The 27,069-nt window shown below is 42.1% G+C and overlaps 1 pseudogene; it reads left to right on the top strand.

The window, feature by feature from the left end:
• Window positions 1-27,069, top strand: part of LOC147718572 (transcription factor HES-1-like) — a 101,507-nt pseudogene that overhangs the window by 63,309 nt on the left and 11,129 nt on the right.

The following is a 27,069-nucleotide window of genomic DNA, read 5'->3' as shown; positions in this document are numbered from 1 at the left end:
TTATTGTCAAAATCAAAAGTACAATAGATGAGGTGATGCTTAAAACTAAAAAAAAACTCAGCTTCTCACTGGCTTGGCTGTGGTTGTATCTTTAGGAATCTTGTTGCTTATTGTGGATTTTTATTTCTTTACTTCTCTAACAGTCTTTGCGAACTTCGAATATGACCTTAAGATACCAGTTGGAATAACCTTAGGTCGCCCATTGTGGGCCTCATCTTCACAAGTCTGAAGGTATACTTATATATGTAGTATGCTATGCAAACTAGGAAAGGAAATGGGATCCATGCACTATCTTCGTCATTCCTTTATGATATCATATCATGCTAGTGTATGCACTTATAAACTTCTGGTCACTGTTGGGTGTAATAGACCCCCCAACATTTACCCGACTTTACATCAATAGTAATTGTTGCCAGTACACTTCTTCCTAGTATGTGAAGCGATAGTTTTATTATACATTCTCTTCTTACTTCAAAAGTTTGAATTACGCTTGTGTTCTACTTTAGGTTATGTGATTCTGATCCACAACTTGTCGTCGCCACTGATCCTTACCTCTCTGACAAAAATTGGTGTCAGCTCAAACTACATTAACTCGGTAAGCTTACATTACTTACTGAATATGTGAATGGTTGAGATATCTGTGCACCAACTGTGCCATCCAATCCTATGGTTTTGATACTTAAAAGCCACTGCATCATGATTTATAACTAGTAAGTCATACTAATACCTTTGGACTAATTCCAAAACAAACAATCTTGGTAATGTGGTCTTCCTTTCTCCCTGAAAACTCATCCCCCTTCCGAAAATTGCTTAATAAACTCTCTTTTCATGAACATGTACTTTATTGCTGTTAGAAACAACCTACTTCAGCCCTCTTTAGCTGTAAATGTTTGTAAATAATTTTGTATATAGTTTTCTTCACATAAGTTGTACAACACTTTTTTATAAATTCTATGCAGTTAGTGTAGCTGCTGTATTTTAAAATTTGTAAATTTTGTCACTTGTCACTACATTTTGTCATTAGTCTTTTATAGACAGTATGTACTGTTAGTCTGTGTGTGTTTGGGCCAGTGGTATTTAATCTATTGTGATCATTTCTTTGTTTATATGTGTCATTTTAAATGTATATTTATGTATATATATGTTTGTAACTTTTTACAGCCCTGACGAAGTTCCTAAAAGGCAAATGGAACGAAACGCGTTGGCTGTGCCTATGTCTGATGAATACTATTGAATAAAGAAGAAGATACTTTAATACATTATTTCTACTAACTCTAATTGTGTGCACCTTCTGTTTCTATTTTGTATATATGTTGTGATATAAGCCTGTATCGAAGCTGTGCAGAACCTGAAAGCAGAGGGGACAGAGTCAGGGTCACTTGCCAGTGACCAGGGGCACGATAGACAAATTCCCACCAATATCGAATGATTCAGGTGCGAAGCGGTGAAGCTTGACTCTGCAGCCACAAGGACCAGGAGGCGTCAACGACAACCAGGAGCTGGATTCAAGCTGTCCCACAAAGGATGTATCGGACTGCGGCATGGGTGCTCATATTTAACACAACAAGCCTTGCCAACAGCAACCAATGCAGAACGAGGAAAGTTGCTTCGGTGTGGACCAGCAAGGTCTAGTGGACTCTCTAAGTGGTGGAGAGTCAGGGCACGTCTGGTGCATCCAGGAAAGCCCAAGGAAAGTCAAAGTTGCCTTCTCAGGGACCCACCAGTCGACGCATCAGGGATCGCAAAGGTACCTCGAGCGAAAACACAAAGGGCTGGCTCATGGGACACTCGTGGAGTGTACGCCAGCAATCCTTGGTGGAAATGGTGCTTGGGATCAAGGCTACAAGTAACCCAATGCATAGCCTCAAGGAACGTCAAGAATCTAATGCACTTACAAATGTGCACGGGTCCAGGGCTACAGGTCTCAGCTTTGCTGGGGACTTGGGATAGCCTCTGGGAAGTCTGGAAACCCACCTCCTGTGTTGCAAATACTTCAGAGTCTGGCAGGAGCTTCAGAGATGCAAACTGGTCAGATGTGTCTTTGGTGCCTGCCATGCAGGGGAGTAACTCATTTACTCCAAGGGAGATCCTTCAGTCATCTAGTGCCTTGTAGATCATCGAAGTTTCAGGATTCAGTATCAGAGTTTTGTCCAGGTGTAATCTAAAGCCCTGTTGCCTGGGTTCTGATCTTATACCCAAGGAAGGGGACAAACTCTGGGGACCCACTTATGGGAGGGTTTGGAAAGAGGCATGGCTACACCCATTTTCTTTGTCCAGATTCACGCCGGAGCAGGGGCTGGTAGCCCCTGTAACTGGTTTGAACTGGGCTATGCACAGTGTCACCAAACGTGCCCCCAGTGCTGACTTCAAAGCAATTTTGGAGTGCACCAACCCAGCCCCAATACACTAAAGCCTGTCTGGGAGGTGGTGACACTTCCCTGTGACCTATTGTCCAGGCCTCCCCTGCCGGAGTTTTCATCCAGCAGCAGGAGGCCAGACTTGTGTCTGTGGCATCCATTTTGTGATGCCGGGGTTCTTTTAAACTGGTACCGGCGTACCGGTGTGTACATGTCTCTCCAATATGGTGTACCATATACTAGGGACTTATAAGGGTACCCCCAGTAACCAAACTGGAGTGTACCTAGGGTACATGGAATCATTTTAGAGAGGAAGCAGCTAGGCTGGGGTCCTGGATAGCAGGGCCCCAACCAGACTTAAGTTGAAAAACAGTGAAACAACAGCAAAGAGTGGGGGTAACTATAAGAATCAGATCCTACTCTCCTATAGCGAGTGTTCAGATGCTGACACCTCTCATGGGATTGGATATATGGAGACATTGTCTTTGCCTTCTAAGGGCCACAAGAGAAATATCTGTGGCTTGGGGTGAGTGTGGGGATCAGGGGGAGAAACATTCACACCTCTGACCATAGGTCGTTATTTTTTTTAATGTTTTTTAAGCTTGTCCCAGTATGACGGTGGGCGTGGAAGAGATAATCTGCTGGTATTATATTCAGCTTAATGTTATAAAAAAAAAAGTCCTGACATGTGACTCAAATTACAATAAAAGTTGTAAATCTGAAACCTTAAAATGACATGAGTGCAGATTTCTCAAATCTTTCCCGAAGAATATCTGGTAAATTAGGAGACTCCCAGGTTTCCAGGTATGTTTCTAGAACAGTTTTTTTTTTTTACAAAGACGAGGCATACGTCAATGTTCTGTACACGTATGGCTAGTGCATTGGCACATTTAGAACACACTTCCCACCATATTTCTCTATGGGGAAACTCATTCTCCCACATCCGTACTGCAATTACAGTAATTGTGTGGGTGTGTCCGAGCCCATCCCATGTTTAAAATCAATTCACTTCTGCTCTTGGCATGAATACATGTTCAACATTTTCATGATGGGGAGTGTTCAGAGATGAGTTTAGGAATACCCACAAACTATCCAGATTATGAATTTTGCCAAACTCAAGTTGGTAATCTAATTGACGGCGCTACTCCGCAGTGTTTGAGGGGGATTTACTTCTGCTCAATATTTCCACTATTGACAGGTGAATCAAATGAAGTGCAAATGAAAGTTCACTTTCGGTTATACTTTACACTCAGAAATCGAGGCATTCGTTGTTTTAAATCAGATTTAAAAGCGAAAATGACTTTGAGATTTAGACCTATTCTCCTTGTCTCTGTAAAGTAGGGGACATAAGTAAAAACAAATTGTCTGTGTTTTAATGTAAGGGTTAATGATGCATTGTGGTATGAAAAATAAATATTCACCAAGAAATTTAATTCAGTAAAAAAAATTAGTAAAACCGTTTGACTTTGACAAGGTTAATGAGAACGTCATTTATAACAAGATATATTTAATGACAATTTGCCTTCCTAAACTGATTTATTTAATTTCATTTAATAATTCGAAAATAATGTCTTACATTTGTCTGCAATGAACCAATGCGTTTGAGAGTCACACTATTTTATGCGGAAACCAAATATCCACAGTAGAGACTAATTAGCATAAATGTAATATTTTATACTGACATTTTTCTCAGGGTCAATTTCACATAATTGTCATGAGCCATTTAAATCATTTAACATTGTCTTCTACTGGAGTATAGAGGATACGTTCGCGACATCACACACGATGTACTCCTTCTAAAATACAAAAGGGTAGCTGAAATAAATACAGTGTAAACAACAATTATATTGCCTCGTTAATATTTTTTCAATTTACTTGTAAAACGATCCAGTTTCCATGTAGAGTGATTGTATTATGCAGTGCTTAACAAAATAGAGTTTGAGCTGTTTTAAAGTACTCTAACTATAATTTTCTTGAATTTTCACTTCTGAATATTTGAAATTACTAATTAACATGGCAAAATGTTCAGTAATACATCCATTTAGCACATGGAAACCCAGAAAATAGCAATCTAAGTATTTCTCAAGATCCACGTTGACATCAACTTACTTATACACGAATTAAAGTGCTGTTGGGTGTTTGCTGCATTTCCCATTGTAATTTTCCCTATGGCAGTCTAACTTTGCACATGTTACTATATAAACATGCTTTCTTTGTGCCTCATTGTACTTTCACACAGAAGTTCCTGGGATTTAGTCTGAACACTACAGAAAAGGACAAACAACAATATCCCTTGTTCTTCTTTTTGGCCAGGCACTAGCACCTAGCCATAACACAAAAATGCAGCTGTTGTTTATGTGCACACTTGTCTTGTCATATAGATGAGCACAGGAGTTAAAAATAGGATACACATGGAACGAGAGTTCTAAGACAAGATCACTGCATCTGCTGAGATGTAGAGCATCCATCTGTTTTTGCTAATGTAGGGGGTCCGACACAAATCCTATAGATCCTTAATATATAATCTTTTACCTTCAGTAGTAGGGGAGGTCTAGGCTACTCGGCCTTATATAATGTCAGAGCTTTTCAGGGTATATGGTTTATTAACCATGCTTACCTGTATGTATTGTATGCATTTGTTTTGTAATTGTAGCACAGATAGTGCATTTCAGAGCATGATATTTTAAATAAATATAATAAACGTTATTCATGTCTCCTATTTATCTTATTGTCGATGAGTATAAGTGAGAGAATCAGAGGGTGTGTCCTGTTGCCACCATTCCTAAGAGGGTCTAGAGTATTGTGTTCTAGAGGGCCAATTCACTTGTTTCTCTGGTGAAATTAGGAGGGCAAGTAAGACACTATTGCTAGTCAGACTTAGGTTCATAGATACCGAGGTAGTATGTTACTCAGTCCCTACATACCGATGTTCTCTGGTTCCAAGCAGAGTTCTGTTGCAGAGCAGAATCCCTACAACAGTATCACATGGCAGGTTGCCCTCATTACCTCAATAAACACACAGAACAGGAGCGTAATTCAAGCCACGAGGACGGCTTTCAAGAAAGATGTTCCTAATGCCAAGGGGGAATGGGACATCTGACAAGCTAGCGCTATGCCATACCCACTGCTGTTCTTTCAAACATTGACACTTGGATTCAAATAGCTGGTCTTGATTACTACCTATTACTCTTGTCTCTTTCTTGATGCTTTATTTATATACATTTAGCTCTCTTTTTATAAAGCACAACTTAACTGAGTAGGTGGTAGTATGATGTACAAAAGAACAGATGGTAGGGTAGGTTAACCCTCCTTTACATACCACCAACAAGTAACCAATGGAGATATGAAGTCTAAAAGATAATAGCAATGACCAAGCTAGTCTCAATATGTTGGAAAGAGAACAGTGATTAAAAGTAACACAGCAGGCTAATGTCACAGGTTAGCAAGAGGGCAGAGAGAGTTTGAGGAGATGATGTATAAGGGGGCTCAGGTGAAAGTATAGTCGGATACGAGGACAGGGAGTGATGTGAGGGTTTGGGTGGTATCCTAGAACTTAAGGAAATATTTTGGAGGGGTGTAAAGGAAGACTGAGGTAGAGAGAAACATGCACTGGAGCAGCAGCACAGTGAATGGAGAACTTGGAGTGAGAGCCTTCATATAGAAAGGAGCTAAGGGTTTACAACAACAGAAAGAATAGAAGTAGATTAGGATGTGGAAACAGGCCAAAATGAAGGATCTGGAGTTAGGTGTTTGGTCCAGTTTAATGATAAGAAGAAGTTCAGGAAGGTAAGAAAGAGACTAAGGAGGAAGTAAGGGAAGGCGAATAACTCTGGTTTTAATCAACTGCCATTTTAGTCCTTAACATAATTGTAGGAGGCATTTAGAGAATCTCAAATCAGCTTTGTAGACAGTGAACGAGATTAGACTTACTGGGATAAATATGCTGCAGCTAGAATCATATCTGAAAGCAGAATTTTGCCCATATATCATCTGTATTATAATAATGAACTTTAGGTTAGCATTCATTACCTCAGTACTTAATGTTGCCATTTCAGTGGGGTAGTAACCCATCCCCTGGAAGACTGCGAGGGTTAAACCTCTTTTAAAAAAACATTCTCTGGACTCTGTGGAATTAGAGAATTACCGCCCGATTCATGAACCTAAATTGCGCTCGCAAGGGGCCGGATTCTGAGAATCCGCCCTTTGCGAGAGCGATTTTTGCATTTGGGATTCAGCATCCCAAATGCAAAAATCGCTAATTGCGATGTCGCAAATGTGCGAGGAATTACATTTAAGGAATCTCTATTAGAGATTCCTTAAATGCAATTCAACATCCAATTTAAATTTGCGAATTCGCAATTTCTTGCCGCAATTAACCGCGAGGTCAGACCTCGCGGTAAATTGCGAAAACTCAGAAAAATGCATTTAAATGCATTTTTCTGAGTTGCATGTTAAACACACACATGTCCTTTGGACATGTGTGTGTGCAACACCTCTGTGAAATTTCATTTGAGGGGTGCTACAGGGTGTCCTGTGGACACCCCTGGCACCCTTCAAATCGCAATCTTATTTGCGATTAGCTAATTGCTAATCGCAAATAAGGAATACTCCCCATTCATTCCTATGGGCCTTTTGGCCCATAGGAATGAATGGCGAGTTATTCCTTATTTGCGATTAGCAATTTGTTAATCGCAAATAAGGAATCAGTAGGAATCGCATTTTATTATGCGATTCCTACATGATTACCGTTTTGCGAGTCCTTAATAGCGAATCGCTATGATTCGCTATTAGGGGCTCGCAAAACGGCCCGTTGATGAATCAGGCTGTATATGCCCAATGTCCCTGTTACCAATTCCAGACACAATTTTGGAGAAATACTTGAATTCTCAATTCAATGCCTATTTAAGTGAGTACCAGCTGCTCGAGGGCTCCCAACATGGTTTAAGAAGTAATGACGGCACAGAGACAGCGCTAACCTCAGTACTCAATAATATTTGTGTTCAGGTTGACACTGGAAACACCACGTTGTTGGTTCTTTTTGACCTTACCATACCCTTTGATACCCTATCTCTTCTGAGACTGGTGTAACTTCTCAAGGAGGTAGGGATTGTGGGCATGGCCCTCAAGCTACTTACCTCCTTACTCAGTGATTGGGCACAGATAGTGAAAATGAATAAATTCCACTTGGCTCCTAATCATCTGTTATTTGGAGTCCCAGAAGGCTCCTCTCTAAACCCGTCCCTTTTCACTATTTATGTCGCCCCACTGGCAAGGATTGTAAGATCCTTTGGATTGGAGGTACTATCCTACGGTGATGACATACAAATCAATGTGCATATTACTCACAGGGTTAGGGAATCCGCTACTAACCTTAACAACTGCATGCAAGTAGTCTCCTCTTGGATGGTTGATAAATATCTTAAATTTAATGGGGAAAAACAGAGGTTCTGATCTTTGGAAGCCAAGAGAGTATCTGGTCAAACAGTTGGTGGCCAGATACCCTTGGTTGCTGTCCTTGCCCTATATCCCATGGTACATTTAGGGGTTATTGTGGACAATTCTCTCTCTTTGAGTCTGCCGATTAACAGAACAGTGTCCACTTGCTTTTGAAATATCAGGATTCTCAGGAAAACCTCCCATAACCTTTAGTTCACCTAAACTCAGAGTGTAGGTTACTACTAGTGGTAAGTCAAGCAGTATATATGGCCAACCACAGGTACTGAAACACCCTCCCATAGAAAATAATGAAAGTAGGGACTTATAGTAAAATCCCATAGGCAATAATGCTAAATTAAATTAAGTTAAAAGATTTAAAATAGTGAAATAGGAAAACGAGTCTTGGGACCTCCCCCCCCTTTGTCTCTGCCCCTTGCTTGATGGATCACCCCAAAGCTCTCCAGGAAGGAGCTGAGATAGATGATATTTTATTTTGGAACATTCGTGAAAATGTGTCAAACAGCGCTAAAGTTAAAAAGCAAATGAAAAAATTTGCTTTGTGTGTTTTTCTGCTATTTTCACATTGGACTTTAACAATTCATAACTCCTGTTCTACAGATTGGATTATTCTGTTTTGGTATCATTTTATTTATTAAATGATTTCCTATGTTGTATTTTCACGTATTTACTGTTTAAGTGCTGCATAAATATTTTAAACAGTGCCTCTCAGTTAAACTTGACTGCTTTTGTGCCAGGCAACCAGGCGGTTAAACACAGGTTTCTCTAGAGACTTTTGTGGTTCACCCTGACAAGGATCATGTTCATTATTTGAGTGGCTCTTCCACTCCTCTCAACTAATTACCCAATGTCTTACATTCCACATACAGTTTTCAAATAGTTACATGCTACTGAACTTCGCACTAATGTATTCATGTGAAGGAAATGAATATGTGTGCTTTACAGGGTAAAAATATGAACACCTCCGTAATTAACCCCTTCCCTGCAGGGCTAATTCCCTTGCTGTGCTGGGGGAAGGGAGAGCTCGCGCAGCGCCACCGTGCTCATGACGATCTCGGCTTATCATGCATCACAGTGGCGCTGTGCTCATGATGAGCTGAGCTCGTCACGACCAGGCCCGTTCCAATGGAATGCCCAGAACAGCAGGGGAATTATCCTGCGTGGGCGCGGTGCAACGTTCATGACAAGCTCAGCTCGTCATGAGCACAGCGCGACCATGAGCACGGAACGGGTTAAAAGGTTTGGCTACAGGGTCCCTTCATGAGGAAAAATATTTTCTTATGGAGAAAATCGAACAAGTTATATATGGTACAACAGTTGACATTTTTACTTTGGCAAAATTCTGCTCGCATAATGTTATGCATGTAAGGAAACCTAATACCAATGACTATGGTAATTGTCCAGGAATACTCTTGTTTAGTATTGCATAAAATTTGAAAACGTGTTCCAAACATAGCAGTATTCCTACAGAACCAAACATCCATCTTCATTTTCCAAACCTTTGTGAATCAGTTGAATTGTTAAGTTATTAAGGGCCTATTAATTATGGCTACTAAATTCTGAACAACATGTTTGGAAAAACTACACGAGCTTCTAGAGAATCATTTGTTGCAATTCAGGTATATCGCATATCATTTTATGAGAGCAGAGCATATAACTTTTATATTACCAGTGCATCCCTCCTACTTTATGCATCATTCGAAAATGCATTGTCCCAAAAAGACACTGCAAACTTGGTCACCAATCCCAGCCAATGAATTTTGAGTAATCAACCGAGGCCCGCTGTCATTCAAATTCTGTACAACATGTTTGGAAAAACTACACGAGCTACTAGAGAATCATTTGTTGCAATTCAGGTATATCCCATATCATTTTATGAGAGCAGAGCATATAACTTTTATATTACCAGTGCATCCCTCCTACTTTATGCATCATTCGAAAATGCATTGTCCCAAAAAGACACTGTAAACTTGGCCACCAATCCCAGCCAATGACTTTCGAGTAATCAACCAAGGCCCGCTGTCATTCAATACTTCATCTTATTGTTCTTGTTTTTCAAGAATCAAGGTCATGGGGGTGTATCTTTAGGGCCGATGGATGATGGTGGTCTTTCTGTCAGCTCCGTGCGGATGTGGAGCGTAACTGCTGTTTTTGCCTCTTAATGGCAGCCTTATATGTCTCCGGTTGTGGCAAAATTCTCATGAGTTTGCACGCCATCTAAACACCATCAAGATGCTTTTATGGACCTATGAGATGTGGCGGAATTCTCTTCATTAACCGCTTTGGTGCTTATGATGAGCTGAGCTCATCATGAGGCACAGTGGAGCTGTGCTCATGACAAGCTCGTCATAACTGCCGCAGAACACCCATGCAGGGATATGAGCTCAGCTCGTCATGAACACAGCTCCACTGTGCCTCATGACGAGCAGAGCTCGTCACTAGCACCGCAGTTCCATGTGAGGCCCCCTTCACCCCCGCTCCGTGTGGGAATTAGCCCCACGGCAAAGGGGTTAAACCTCAGAGGACACCTTTTTGAGTTGCGTCGCTTGCGCTACAAATTTCTGCCTGTTTTCTCATATATTGTCTACTTTTATCAAAGTTGGAGGCAATGTAGCCCTTATTATTATAGACTATGAGTCTTGTGGTTACTATTTATGTTGAAGGTACTTTTGTGTTCCTATCTGATTTTAATTGATATGATATAGTGTGGAATGTTCTTTTTTAAGACCTGTTGGTGTATTGGTCTTTATTCTTTGCTGGCAACTGGCTGTTTTCCATAGTGAAGCTCCTTCTCTTCAACTGGGTTGCCTTCAAATTACATTTTGTATTTGCTCCAAAGGCCAAAGTGTTGTCACTGACTTTTCTGGATATCGCCAAGTTTTCAAGATTACCTATATTTCGATGGTCATTTCAATTGAATATTTCTTTCTTATTGCATGGGCCAGATTCACCCTTCCGTATTGCCTGCTCGTCGTTCTATTAATTACAGCATTATGGCCAGTGACTTACACACATTTTCTAAACCAATGTCTTCGGGGTGCAAAACCAAAAAGAGTGAAGAATGATTTACCTTCTCCAATTGTATGTTCCCAGAATCCATGTCTTAGATTCTATTTTGGAAAAGGTACGTGGTCTTCAACAATTTATGTGTACAATGAATGAGAAGCTACAACAAATTGAAGATCGCTGAATTGTTATGGAGGGAAAGGATTTGGAATTAGAACATTGTGTGGGAGATCTTCAAGATATAGCTCCTAAATTAACTATGTTAGAGCAAGAAATACAAAACTTAAACTCCACACCGAAGACCTTGAAAATCAAAATCAGAGACATAATCTTCGTCTTTACGGTCTTCTGGAGAATATTGAAGGCTCTGATATTCTGTCCTTCTTGAAGAAGTTTCTCCCGGATCTCCTGGATCTTCAATCTTTGCTGTCTCTCAACATACAACATACACATCGGTTGGGTTGTCTTCAACCTAACTCAAATAAGCCATGTGGTATTATAATGCTCTTTTTGGAATTTACTGACCTCATGCATGTCCTGAGGCTTTGAAAATTAAACCTTGTCTTAGTTGGTCTGGTCACAATCTTTTTATTTCACGGAATGTCTCTAATGTAACTAATGCCTCTCGAAAATAATTCTTAGTTCTTCGTCCCCAGATGAAACACTTCAACATTCAATACGGCATTCTTCATCCACGTCTCTGCAAGATCACGCATGAAGGAAACTCATGTTCTTTCGCCGATCCGGCTAAATTGAAACTTTTTCTACGTAGTATTTCATCTTGCACCATGGAAACTAACGATCAAATTATTTTTCAGTTTGCTGATGTCTTTACGCTAATACATACTTCTTTTTGTTTCTATTAATCTTCTTTATCTTCTATTCTATTATACCTTTGTTTTTCCTTTCTTATCATTCTATCATTCTATATGTCTCCATTCTTTAAGAGGCTCTTTACTGTTTTATTTTTCTTAGTTTTGTTCTTGGTGCCATCCTTGTTCTCGGTGTTAAAATGTTCTTTGCCTACCTGTCAGCCGTTTTAAATCAGATCTGGATTTTCTCCCTTGATCTGTCTACCTTTTCTCTCATTCCTATTTTTTCCCCTCTTTCATATTCTTTTTTGTATTGGACTTTCTTTCTCTCTACCCTTTTCAACCTTTTTTCTCACATGAGTGTGTTTATATTTCGCTCTTCAAGCCAGTTTTTTGCTTTGAAATTATATTATGTTGTGATTGTTGTTAAATGGTGTCCTTTTGTCTCTTTTATTGTATTATCAGCCCATTATACCTACTTCCATTTTCCCTCCCACAACCCACCACAAGTTTAATGGTGTTTCGTACAATGTCCATGGTTTTGGTCACCATGTAAATCTCCAAAAGGTACTATCTCATTTATCTAAACTTAATTCTCATGTAGCTTTTTTTTATAGGAAAACGCATTGTAATTATATTGAATCTCTCAAACTCAAACATCAATGGGTCAACCAGAATATTTTTTCTCCTGCTGCTAATAGTAAAGGAGGTGTTGCCATTTTATTTCATAAATCTCTTAATACTCACATTGTATGCACTGAATGTGACACTAATAGATGATGGGTTTTGGTTGATGTAAATATATTCCAAAACAAGTGACTTTTTTTCAAAATGTATGGCCTAGTTAAAGCTGACCCGGAATTTTGGCATAGTATCAAAGTGAAACTTTCTTCAATTTCTAATACCAATATTATTGTTGCTGGTGACTTGATTCCCATAAAGATTTTCAATCTGCCATTTGTTCTCATTCATTGTTTGATGTGTGGAAAACTTGTAACCCTTATAAATGTGAGCAAATTAATTGTGCATAATATTATGTCTTGTATTGACCATGTTTTGATTTCTAAATATCTCCTTCCCACTATTCAATTATCAGAGATTGGTTCTATTTTTATTTTCAACCATGCACCTGTCCTATCTTCCTTTTATATGTCCCTCATTACCCCCAAACAGGGCCGGCGGCACTTTAATAGCCCTTTATTATCTGACCAATCCTTTGTCTCAGAAACAACTTTGTTTAATAATGAAGTTTTTTCAAATTATTCATACTAAAGATAACTCTATCCCTAACAACTGGGATGCTTTTAAAACTTCCTTCAGGGTCTTTACAACCACCTACTCTGCCAGAAAGAAAAAACATTAAAAACTAAATACCTCTCCACCCTTAAACATATAACAACTCTCAAACATGCCTACTTTACCTTCAAATCTTCCTTCAGTTTACAAGATTTGATTAAAACGAAATCTACTTTGAACAAAATTGTCACGACTGATGCTTGTCAAGTCCTCCCTAAAATTTAGTCTAAGTATCATGGTGGCCAAAATAAGGCTGCTAAAATGTTAGCCAACTATTTAAAAATTGAATCAGAGAGGAAAACTGTTGGTCTCATTCGATGTGAACATACTAAAGAGATGATGTCTTAAGATCCCAACATAACTAATGCTTTTCAGTCTATGAACAATTATATACTGAGGATACAGACCCCTCTGCAGATGATATTGAATCTTTTTTTCGGGGACTCCCTAGCCCTACTTCCATTCCTGACACTCTCTCCTCCCTAGAAAAAGATATTTCTCTTTTAAAAATTACTGATGCTCTTAAATCCCTAAAAAAGCCAAAGATCCTGTCTCTGAAGACTTCACTATTGAGCTTCTCTTATTTCGTTCCATAATTTTTGCTCCCAAATTACTTGAACTTTATACTTCATTTTAGTCTAAGGCTAAGGCTAGTGGTTATTTGTATCCCTAAACCCAATAAAGACCTTAAATAAAAATGACCTGCCAATTTTGATAATCAACTATGATTGTAAGGTTTTTGCAAAAACTTTAGCATCCCCTTTGAATGATATCACCCCCCTTCCTATAAACCTGACCAAAGAGGGTCTATTAAGGGCAGACTTGCATCTGACAATTCCAAAATGTTTTTCAATATTCTTGCCCTTGGGGAAAAGTATCCTTATCCCCTAGCAGCCTTATCACTTGATGCTGAAAAAGCATTTGATCGTATATTGGCAATTTATGTTTTTTGCCCTTCGTTGGTTTGGTTTTGGTCATAAATGTATCTCTTTAATCAAATTGTTATACACTGACCCACGCGCCTGTGTGTTTGTTGATGGCCATTTTCTCCTCTTTTTTAAACCACATAGAGGTACTAGACAAGGTTGTACTTAATCTCCATTACTTTTTCCCCTGAACTTGGAGCCTTTCCTTGAGCGAATCATATGCAACCATTATATAACTGGATTTAAGGTCAACTCTAAAGAAGTAAAACTTTCTGCTTATGCACATGATGTTTTATTTTATATGTCTAATACCTCTACGTCCATCGACCCTTTTTGCCAGAGATTACTTTTTTTCCCAAGATCTCTGGTTACATATTACATTTTTCTAAAACTGAAATCCTACCACTAAATTCATCTTGTTATCATTATGTGTTTCATAAGATTAATTTCACACACTGTCCTCAAAAGATTAAATATTTAGGAGTTTGGTTTTCTTCCACCATACCTCGCACACTTGTTCATAATGTTACTGTGCTGAAATCTGAACTCCAAAAGTTCTTACCTTCCTGGTATCCCCTATTTTTATCTTGGTGGGGTAGGTTAGATATCAGCAAAATTATGATTTTTCCTCATGTTCTTTTTCTACTTTATATGTTACCTTTTAAAATTCCTAATTATTATTTCTCACAAATAAACTCCATCTGTATTAAGCTCCTTTGGAATTACAAGCGTGCTTGTATTGCCTTATCGAAGTTAATTAGACTGAAAACTGAAGGGGGTGTACGATTTCCAGACTTTAAGCTATATCATACTGCCTTTTTAATCCATCAATTTTTTGCCATGTATAAAGATTACCATGATTCTCCTTTACCTAAATGGGTTGTTTTTGAATGTTCTATAATACATGAATTTTCTCTTTGAAATGTTGTTTCTATGTCTAATTGCACCTTTATATCTGAAAACCCTAATCATAACCCGCTCGGTGCTCGCATCGGCCAACAGCCGTCGCGAGCACCACCTCGCTAGTGCCACGCACGTCCGTTGGCCGAAGCAGCCCTGCCCATTCATTGATTCTCCCGCACTGCGGGAAAATTTGCGCTGCGGTTAAGTAGTTAAGTACCCCCACTATTTATTATGCACCCTGTTTAACCAAGGATCTGATTCTAGTCAATCCTCTATTTTGTGCAATAAATGTATTAAATTACAGCACAAAGCATTTTACTTCAAACATTGGAAGGAAAAAACTGTATGCTTTGTGTTCATCATTTGACCTCCCATAATTAAATGTTATCCTTCCCACAATGGAAGGAGAAATATGGGTTCCTGATTCTTGTCTCCAACCATACAATCAATGAATTCCTGTACTTCATACTTATTTATTATACAACAACTTTACACCTGATGCTACACCATTTATTCCTATGACACCTTTGCATGACCTCCCTACTGACTCCACTCCAAAAGTCTCCTTTATTTATGAATCTCTCATCTCCCTCTCACTATAAGAAATACATCACTTACTGGACTATTATGGGAGAGAGATTTATCTCAATCATTATCTATCCAACAATGGGACTTATTATGGAGTAAAATATTTAAAACCTCTAAAGCTGCCAATATAACCCAATCTTTATTTTGTATTTATAGTAGGGCGTTAATTACCCCTTATTCCTTCATAAAATTCAATCTGTTTTCCCCTGCTTTATCATTGTCCTAAAGTTATTGTATTTTGGAAAACTATTTGGGCAAAATGTTTTTCTCATGTAATATTCCACTTTCTTTCCAAAATGTTTTTTTCGGTACCTTGTCTGCTAGCTTTGATAACATATCTCCAAGTCCTGTTTTATATTTATTGCTCTTGCTTTTAAAATGATGTTATCATGTTGATAAGATAATTCTAAGTTATCTATTATGGCTTGGTGGAACCTTATATGTGATGAACACAGAATATTTACTGTTTCTTCTTCTTCTTTATCTTGGAAAATCAAACCTGACTTACTTTGGCTCCCCTTTACTACCTTTTTATCCTCACACTCATCACCTCCCAAAGAACTCAGTATATCTCTTTTTCTTCTCTTTCTTTTGTTTCTCTCTTTTTCTTTCTTATTTCCTCTTCTCTTCCCTTTTGTAAAAAATTAATACACTGTATAATTATCCTTTCATGTTTTTATTATGTTTATTAATACACCTGGATTTCATATTCCTATGTTGTTCATGAATTTCTGGTTTAACTAAATCCATTAATGTTATGAGTTGTTCATAAGGTATATTTCCCTTATTTTCTGTAATGCTTACAATTTTTAATCTTCAATAAAGTACTAAACTAAAAAAAAAAAAAAAAAAACGATGACAACTTGAGAGCCCAAAGCCTCAGATGTAAAATTATAATACCATATCTACCCACATGTAAAGCTGGACAAAATATGTAAATTGAAGACTCATTCCAATAAAATGTGTTCAAGCTCAAAAAGCAGAATCAAGGACATAGGGTCTTCCAGACAGCTACACTCTCCCTACATATCCATCTGCCAATTTCACTTCCCAAAACATTCTTTTTCGTTTTTAGGTAGGTGTTGCCAATTAAAAATGTTTGTAAAAAGGTATTGATCACTTATCTTATACATGGCAATTTTAATTTTCAAATGTGAATGATTTCATTGTTTTCGTTTGCATTTATAACAACCAAACAAATAGCAAAGAACGTCCACTTCTTTCTTAAATGAACCCTTTCTGATATCCAAAAATTATACTATGGCAGTTAAACTTTGTATCTAAGCATTTTGCCAGTGACGTAGTAAGGCTGCTTGAGCCCTAATGCATTCAAGGAACCCACCTCACCACAGAATGCTAGTTACACAGTAAATGGCAGTCACAATTAGGAAACGTTGGGCCCATCACACCTCTAAGTTCCAGTGCTATAAATGATAGCTATAGCACTCTATTTAGGCTGTGGCTGCAGTGGCGTACCTAATGGAGTGCGGGGGGCGGTCCGCCCCAGGCGGCACCATTTTTGAGGCAGCCGCGCGTCACTGAAGGATCGTTGCGGCCGCAGCGGCCTTTATAATTTATTTGGGAACGGACACAGTGTCCCCAAATAAATGATAAAGGTGGCCGCGGCCGCAACGGGCCTTCAGTGACGCGCGGCCGCCAGTAGAGTTTAAAAGTGCAAAGCCGCCGCGCTGCAGCCTGCACTCCTTCTCACCTGCTTTCGGTGCACACAAACGCGGGACTTAGTTTTTGGTAATTTGATTGAAAGAAAGCACCGCTGCCGCCTGCAACAACAGTGCTTTCAATTATATTGCCAAAAACTCAGGGGCATATTACAAAGCAATAGCGATAATTATCCCTATTTATTGGTTAGAGACAAAAATTTACCGCTGAGCTGCGGCGATTTTTATCGCAGATAAACCTTGGTATTACCAAGGTTTATCGCAAATGCGATAAAAAATCGTCCGCAATGCATGAATATCGCTGAAAAGTCAGCGATATTCATACATTACCGAGCAAATGCTCTTAGCCATGTTATCCACCTCGCATTGGATAACATGGCTAAGAACTGCTCAGGGCAGGTGTTAGCTTTTGGAGATATTCGCGCTTAGCGCGAATATCTCCATAAGTTGTTAATAGGAGATAGCGATGTTAGCGACTGTTTCCAGACGCTAACATCTTGGCACGCCCACTTTGCATGTCATTAGTGATAAATATCACTGACATGTAAAGTGGGGCCCAAGATGGTCGCTATCTCCTACTAGCTGTCGCTAACTGGTGTTAGCGAAAGCTAGGTAATAGGGAGATAATTTTATCTCCGCTTTCTTGGCTTTTAAAGGCAAAAAAGCAGAGATAAACCCCCTTGATAATATGCCCCTAAGTCCTACGTTTGTGTGCACCGAAAGCAACCCGCAGTGCCTACACTTCTTGAGACGGCTCAGCTGGCATGAAGACAGGCCATGCATTTACTCTTGCACAGTGGCATAAGAGAAAAGTCTGGTTATTCCTGGCTCCACACTCTTGCTGTGGACCGAGTCTACTTGTTCAGAAGCAGCCAAATTCCACTACCCAAGTCTGCATTAGATAACAGGTTTAAAAGGTCACTTTACATTACACTCATTTGGCTCGACATATGGGCTCTGTGTGCAAATATGGCATCAGTATGCAATTGGAGCACTCCTCAACCTCTCAACTCTGGGCTCTAAAGTTGCTATACGTTGCTTTGAGTTATATTTTATTTTATTTATTTATTTATTTTTGGGAGTTTTATATAGCGCATACATGACCGGAAGGTATTAGAGTGCTTTACATGAGCACAAGTTGCATTACAGAAGGACACATTCATTTTATTAGGCACAGGGAGATTAAGCGATTTGCTCAGAATCACATAATGTTGAGTGTCCCTTGCCGAGACTCCAAGCCCAGTTCCCCAGTTTCGAGGTCGACTGCTGTAGCTGTTAGGCTACATCCTCTGCCCTGTAGTAGTATCTATAGTATGTTGTTGTATTTTACATTATATTATGGTACATTAAATGTCTTTTCCCCTGGATTTAAACTCCATTAAAGCCACATTGTGTAGAAATTGGCCAAGTATAGAGACTGCTTTCCTGGATCCTAAACCCCAGCAACTACAAGGTGGGGTGTCTTTATGCAGCATGCACTGTGAGGGCATGGACCAATAGACCTGTGGTCTGTATGATTTTTCATAATTCCAGTTCCAGATTGAACAGACGGAGTTTCAAGATTTTTCCTTCATTGAGGTGGGTTCTGCACAGAACATGTTGATGTTCTCAATCACTTGTCCAGCGGCGTTTGAAATACGCAGGAGAATCTCCTACTCTGCAAAAGAGAAAAACACTGTTTACGTTAGGAAACAAGATTGGCTTCAGCTTAAAATGACTGAAGTTGTTCTTGTTCTGTCTATGGTCTTACACACTCCTCTGCATGCGGAATGATGGTGCAGTGCTCAGTGCTTCCATTACTGGTTACTGCACCAGCTTGTGTAGGGAGAGGAAAAAGTGTACTGCACTCTCGTTCTCTCCTTGAAAAGCATCCATGTAATCACTAGTACTACAAGTTCTATTTTTCAAGAATTTGAAGTCAGGTTCGTGGTTTATTGATATTTTTAACGGAGGACGCTTGCTAGTAAATTGGTGTGTTGCTTAGGTGAATGGAGCTGCTTGATTCTTCTATCACAATTCTCAGGGGCTCTATATGCAAGCTGAACATTTAGGAAGTTAAGCTAGAATCCAGTCAGACACAAACTTGATGTGGGTAGGGTAAGAGAAGGAGTTCCCTATTCTAACCAGCTGTTTAAGGTCCACAAGGAATGAGGTAAACCTTCTTAGTACCCACCCCATGAACCCCATGTGTGTTCCTCACAATCGACTGTATTAAAAGCCATACAGAGGTTGAAAAGAATGAGGAGAAAACAGCCACCTTTGTCCAAGATTCAGTGCATTTCACCAAATATTTTCCAGGTGGAACATTCTGTGCTGCACTTTGTGGAATCCAGTTTGATATGGTATTAACATAAGATTACAGTTGTGTTTCATTATGGTCACAGAGATGATGTTGTTCTAATAGAATTCTTGTTTGAACTCTTTGATTAGCCTTGTGTTTCTGAAGTGGGTAGAAATGTGTCTCAGCTATGTAGACAGCATAGGGCAGTGTAGATTGTTAATCTTTCAAGTGCTCACCGTCCTTATTCCCCAGCAACCCCCCTCCCCCCAGGGGTGGCAATCTGAGGGATAGCCACAAGCTCTAGCTACGCCCCTGTATGGCTGTATGTGGAATAACGTAGGTTTATCACATAAATGGATTTGTGAATCACACTCTTTCTTTGCTCATTGAATCTGTGCCTTAGCAGTTCCTGCCTCTGCATTTAAAGCTCTGCAGTTTTAACAGTCCAAACTTGGTCAGTGATTATAAGGTCCCTCCCGCCAACAGCATCAGAAGTCTGTCATGGATCTATTTCGAGAATACAGTATATAGAGTAGGCTTTGGATGAATCCCTGACTCATGATGATCTTCTGTATTTCTGATTAGTGCTCTTGGAATTGTTTTGTTTTTCTATAGCCGTAGTTTTTGCTTACCCTCTGAAGCCTACTCTAATTTAAGAATCAGTTGATTCTTACAAAATCTCCACTTCTATCTTTAGGATATCAGTGTATCATTTCTGTTTTTGTTCACCAGTGCTTAATTTGAGCTGGGGGTTGCTGGTTGGGTTTACTGAACTCAGTTTAGGTGACCAGTACCTATTTTTCCTCATCAGATATTGACCGCAAACAAGAGAGCTAACAACACACACACTGAAAAAAAGAGGAGGAGAATGGCAGAAACACCTGCATAAAGGGAGGGGCAGCAGTGTCTGGTAGCGCATTAAAAAGACATGAGGTGACCTTTAGGCTAGGAAGCAATAGTATTCAGCAAACCGATTTTTAATGTCACCGCCAGACTAGAGGTTTGGGCACTGGAACTCATTCTTTTACAAATTAAGGACTGTTCCTCTTCATGCAAATGCATCACTTACCTCACTCATTCCTCCCAAGATGTCCTCCTATCTGTTCCTGCACTCCATGCAAGTCGATTACTTTCCTTTCTCCACCCCTTCCGTCTCCGCTTGTCTGGCCTCCTAACCACAATATTGTATGTATACCCAGTTAAAGCCCCACCTCCTGCATGCCAAATGAGTACCCCATCTTAATTTCTTCATTTTTTTGTATTTGTTTTATGAGGTTCCAGCAATAGCTCGGTGCTGCTGGGCCACTCCTTTTTCCCCTTTGCATTGAATCCTGCACCATCCTTCCTTTTTAATTTACCGTTCAAAAACCTTCAAACTATAAATTAATAATAGAGTACACCAAAAAAAAAGAATTCGAAGATGTCTGCCATCGATATAGATGAATGCACACACGTGTTTATTGTGGCCACCATGGACTTTCTTTTAACGCAAAAAAAGAAAAAGCATGCACTCTCATGGTGTCATTTTTAATCAATCTTTTAGAAAAATCACGAAAGGTGGCCACTGTGCAAGCATGTGAATGAAAAACAGGATCTTGGAGTAACTTTTCTTTTGTTGTCATAGACGAGACCAATTCAATTTGCCAACGATTGGTTTTTATCTGGTGTGGGAAAACTACTGTGAAATTACGATTTCTTCACTGCCGTTTGCAAGAGGTATCTATGTGACCTCTCTGATACCTTTTTCTTCTACATAGTTTGTTAAAAATAACGTCTTGTTTGCATTGTGTATTGGTGAAAAACATCTGTAAGACTGGGCTGGAGGGAAACGATACTACAATGCAATATCACGTGGCCGATGAATGCTTCAGTCAAAATGTTGAATCGACATGATGCAAATTGGAAATTTCGACTACATTTGAAATCTCTACAAACCCGACTGCACCATTTGGATTGTGTTCATAATAATATAAAAATTAGCACTTCTAACAAATCATTTCCATACATAGATATATACTTTATCTATATTAAAAATAAAACTTACAGTACAGAGTTTTCCTTTCACTGGCAATACAGTGAATGCCATGGAAATGCTATTCCAAAATTAATAATACCATGTTGTGTTTTTGCCATTGCAATAAAATAAATGTCAACAGCTGTCATAAAAATCACATTTGTGCATACACAAGTACATGATGCGTAGCCATATTTCTATAAGAGAGACATGAGGTGGCCATTTCCTCGGAGATTTAAAGAAGCAATGCCACGGTCTCCAGCTGCGATGATAACAGATGTGAGGCTAAGCACTAACAGTCACTATGTTCTTCAATGCGTCCCTGATGTTGACAATGAAACCCACAAGCAGGGCAAACTGGAGAGCAAATACAGGAAAAACAAGAAGTACCTATTCCATCAAATTCAAATGTAGTCTGTCAGACTTTATTCAGACTCTAAACATCAGAGACTTTATTAAATAGATGTTCAAAAAAGCTTGGCCTTGCCTGAACTTTAATTCCATAAGAATTGCAGCATGATATTACGAGTACACATCCATACGCATGTGAATGTGTCAATAAATAAATATGTATATATATATATATTGACAGCTGGTCGGTGGCGGGCCTGCGCCATCATACTGCTGTTTTACCCCCACCATATTATGATGGCGGGGGGAATTGTTGAGTTCTGAAAGGCAGTCTTTTTCTGACTGCCTGTCGGAACAGAAATGTAGCCCACATTGCGGCCGTCGTAGGGATTATGATATCCCGTTCCTACGATCGTTTTGCAGTGGACAAACTGCAGTGAAACACATGGTGGAAACTGATTTGGGAGCCCGTAGCGGCCCCCTTTAACCCCTCGGGCCTGGAGATGTACCCTATGGGCACCTATGGTGCCCCCTACATATCCCTGCACAATGTGGCAGGCCTGCCAAATAGTGCAGGGATGTGTCTGCACCTTATATTTTGCTTCGGGCAGGGGCTGCTGACCGCACCCCACCACAACGCAAAATGTAGGTGATGGGACCAGAGTGGTGATGGTCGCATTGTGATTCGGATGTGGGGAGGCCACCTCACAGGGGGCCGGTCCCAAATCCATCACAATGGTGGATGGACTGAAGTCCGTCAGCAATCGTAATAAACTCCCTAGTTTCTATAGGAAAAGCGATTTTGACATGGTTTTATCTTTGAATCTTCATGAAATTTTCCCCCAAAACTGTCAAGTTGGGTCTTGTTGTGCATAGAATGTTTCGGGTTGATCTATCAAGTGAGGGCTGAGAAAGAGCGAGGGTCAAAGTGCATTTCTGATGTTTATTCCTATTGGGATTTTGGACACAACTACATCCCGAACCGCTGAACTGAATTCCTCCAAATTTGGCAGAAAGCTAGCTCTTGGTCCAGAACGTGTGCTATTTGTGATTTGGTGTAAATCCATTAATTCGTTTTTGAGTTATCAAAATATATATCCAAATTTGGATATCTAGGGACACAAAGTCTACCGCAAACCCCCCTGATCTCGTGCTGATATCTGATTGGCTGCCAACACTTCAAGTGCGAAGTGTTGGCAGCCATCTTTATACGTGCAAAACAGAAAAGGGGGTAGGGTAGGATTACCCTGAGCCATAACATCTTGTCCTGGGGTCCCATAGGGACCCGGCTAAGGCAAAAAAGTACTTTCTGCAGTATTTTTTTGCTACAAAAATCAGGCAGAGTCATGAGTCTGTGGGAAAGATTTTTTTTTAAAAGCTTGATCTGCCATACTTGTCTTTAAAAAAGCCTCTGGTAGACCATATCCTAGGAACATGCAGATATATTTAAAACATAAAGGAGTTGGGTCGCATGGAGCCCCCTCCTGAGGCTCCTATTAGCCCTAAGGACCACCAACTCCTTGGGGCTTTACTGAAACAACATAGGGGGAGCACAGCCCATCATGAGGCTTACATATGTGCCAGGTACCATGGGACCCGCAGATCCCCCCTGGGCCCAGGGACCACAAGCTCCACAGAACCAGTCCATGCTAAGTAAAGGAGGGGGCCCCTACTAAAGCAAATTATGGCCTTGGGGACTGCCACCCCCCAGGGCTAGCTCCTGATATGTCTCGGGTTGCCCACCCCTGGGTACATAGCAGTTTGTTTTCACTCCAGCCAAGCAGGAGCACTCTGCTCCCAGCAAGCAAGAGCACACCTGCTTGCTCAGAGAGGAGTTTTCGCCTGTTTACCTGTCCACAGATGAAAGCATTTCTCTCACACGGAGAGAGCTGCATGTTTAGCCGATCCCTGTGTGTGAGAGCAATATGGGCTACTGCTGGAAGCGAGGAACCTGGAGCGACCACCGGAGGATTCAGGCTTCTCCCATGGTCTTCAGGGGTGCTGGCTGGGTCCCCTGGGTGAATTACAGCTGCAAAATGAACAAATGTTGGAGAGAATGCAGAACAATGTCATACATTCACCCTAGTACATAGAACTGGGCCTAAATTCATTGTTTTTTTGCTCACCATGCCATTCCAGTTTGGACCCAGACATATGCACATCAGTCTTGACCCTTGCGCCCAATGGGAACAGTCCAGCCCGAACTGCCAGGCCAGGTCCTCCCTGAACTGGAGGCCGAAGACCCGAAGACCACCCTCAGAGGCACCCTGATCTACCGACCCCCGGGACCACGCACACAATTCAGCAAGGACATCGCCGACTTCCTCAGCCCGCATGCCCTCCCCTCCGCTGACTACATCCTCCTGGGGGACCTCAACTTCCACCTGGAGAACAACAACGACCACAACACCACCACCCGCTCGACAACCTCGCCAACCTTGGACTCAAGCAACTGGTGAGCACCCCCACCCACCTCGCCGGACACACACTCGACGCCGTCTTCTCATCCAGCAAAGACATCGCCTTCAGCCACGCCACAGAACTCCACTGGACGGACCACAGCTGTGTCCACTTCACCTTCGATAGAACGACGATCCACCACCACCAGCAACAGGCCGCTCGAAGAAGCTGGAACAAGATCACGGCCGACCAGCTCGCCGCCTCCCTGAGCCAGCACCCTCCTGCCAGCTCAGCGAACCCCAGCCAGGCCGCCGACAACCTCGCGAAGTGGATCAGCAACTGCGCGGACGAACTCGCCCCTCTGAGGACCCCGCCCAGCAGACCCGGCAGCAAGAAAGCCCCATGGTTCACCGACGAACTCAAGAGCTCCAAGAAGAACTGCCGAGCCCTCGAGAAAGCCTGGAGAAGGGAACCAACACCGGACAACATGACCACCCTCAAGCTCGCCACCCGGAAGCACCACCAACTGATCCGCACCGCCAAGAAAATTGCATTCAAGGACCGGCTGGACAACAACGCACACAACTGCAAGGAACTCTTCAACATCGTGAAAGAGCTCTCCAACCCCAACGCAGGAAGCAACGACATCACCCCTTTGCAAGACCTCTGCAACTCCCACGCCTCCTACTTCCACAACAAGATCACGGACATACACAACAGCTTCAGCATTCAACGACGCACGCCACGACCGCAGCAACACCGCCCACCACCAGCCTCCGCGCCTGGACTCCGGTCAACACCGAAGACACCGTCCGCATGATGAACTCCGTCCACTCCGGATCTCCGACTGACCCCTGCCCTCACCACGTCTTCAACAAGGTGGACGCTGTCATCGCACCCCACCTGCGGGACATTATCAACACCTCCTTCGACACCGCCACCTTCCCTGAGAGCTGGAAGCACGCCGAACTCAACGCTCTACTCAAGAAACCCACAGCAGACCCCACCGAACTCAAGAATTACCGCCCCATCTCGCTCCTCCCGTTTCCAGCCAAAGTCATCGAGAAGACCGTCAACAGACAGCTTGCCGCCTTCCTCGAGACGAACGGATCCCTTGACCCCTCACAGTCTGGTTTCCGAGCCAACCATAGCACCGAGACCGCCCTCATCGCCGCCACCGACGACATCCGAGCCCTGATGGACAACGGAGATACAGCGGCCCTCATCCTCCTTGACCTCTCCGCGGCATTCGACACTGTCTGCCACCGCACCCTAGTGCAGCGCCTCAGCAATGTCGGAATCCAGGAGAAGGCACTGGAATGGATCATCTCCTTCCTCGACGGAAGAACACAGAGAGTCCGCCTACCACCGTTCAAGTCAGAAGCCACCGAAGTCATCTGCGGCGTCCCTCAAGGATCCTCGCTGAGCCCCACCCTCTTCAACGTCTACATGAGCCCCCTCGTGGCCATCCCACGCCAACACAACCTCAACATAATCTCCTACGCCGACGACACCCACCTGATCCTTTCCCTGACCAACGACCCAGCCGCCGCCAGAGCCAATCTGCACGAAGGGATGAAAGATGTAGCCGAGTGGATGACGACCAGCCGCCTGAAACTGAACTCAGACAAGACGGAGGTCCTCATCCTGGGCTCCTCGCCCTCCGCCTGGGACGACTCCTGGTGGCCCCCCGCCCTGGGCACTGCACCCAAACCGACGGACCACGCACGGAACCTGGGTTTCATCCTGGACTCCTCCCTCTCCATGACCAGGCAAGTCAACGCCGTCTCCTCGTCGTGCTTCAACATCCTACGCATGCTACGGAAGATCTTCTGGTGGATCCCCACCGAGACCAGGAAGACCGTCACCCAGGCCCTCGTCACCAGCCGACTGGACTACGGCAACGCCCTCTACGCCGGTACCACCGCCAAGCTCCAGAAGAGACTCCAGCGGATCCAGACCGCCTCAGCCAGACTCATCCTCGACATCCCACGAACCAGCCACATCTCCGGACATCTGAGAGACCTGCACTGGCTCCCCGTCAACAAAAGAATCAACTTCCGTCTCCTCACCCACGCACACAAGGCCCTATACGATCAAGGCCCGAGCTACCTTAACAACCGAGTCAACTTCTACGCTCCCAAACGCCACCTCCGATCAGCCAACCACGCCCTCGCCGCCGTCCCCCGCATCCGAAGAGCGACAACAGGAGGAAGGTCCTTCTCCTACCTGGCCGCCAAGACCTGGAACTCCCTCCCGACCGACCTGCGCTTGACCCAAGACCACCTCTCCTTCAGGAAGAAGCTCAAGACCTGGCTGTTCGAGCAGTAACGGCACCCCCCCCCCCCCCCCCCAAGCGCCTTGAGACCCCATGGGTAAGTAGTGCGCTCTATAAATGTCTTTGATTGATTGATTGATTGATTCTAGGACGGATTTTAGACTTTCAGCCCTCATCAGCTGGAATAGCTTGACTCCAGTGGCATGGAGATCACGGGACCCATGAATGGGCATATCTGTCCCACTCGGGTTGACAAATACAGAAAAAACAATTGATGGACAGAATGCAGAACAATGTCATACATTCACCCCAGTACAGAGATCTGGGCCTAAATCCATCTTTTTTTGTGCTCACCATGCCATTCCAGTTTGGACCCAGCCATATGCAAAGCCAGGCTTGACTTTGAACTCAATGGGAACAGTCCTGCCCAAACTGCCAGGCCAGGTCTTCCCTGGACTGGAAACAAACATCCTAGGACTGGTTTTGGGGTCTCAGTCCTCATCAGCCGGGATAGCTTGATTCCAGTGACATGGAGAGCACGGGACTCACATCTGAGCATACCCGTCCCACTCGGGGTGACAAATGCAAAAACAACAGTTGATGGACTGAATGCAGAACAATGTCATACATTCACCCCAGTGCAGAGATCTGGGCCTAAAACCATCGTTTTTTTGCTCACCATGCCATTCCAGTGTGATCGCAGCCATATGCTAATCAGTCTTGA

This window comes from Lissotriton vulgaris, chromosome 4_1, assembly GCF_964263255.1.
Source record: "Lissotriton vulgaris chromosome 4_1, aLisVul1.2, whole genome shotgun sequence".
In the NCBI taxonomy this organism is placed as follows: domain Eukaryota; kingdom Metazoa; phylum Chordata; class Amphibia; order Caudata; family Salamandridae; genus Lissotriton; species Lissotriton vulgaris.
This window is presented reverse-complemented; position numbering and strand designations above follow the sequence as displayed.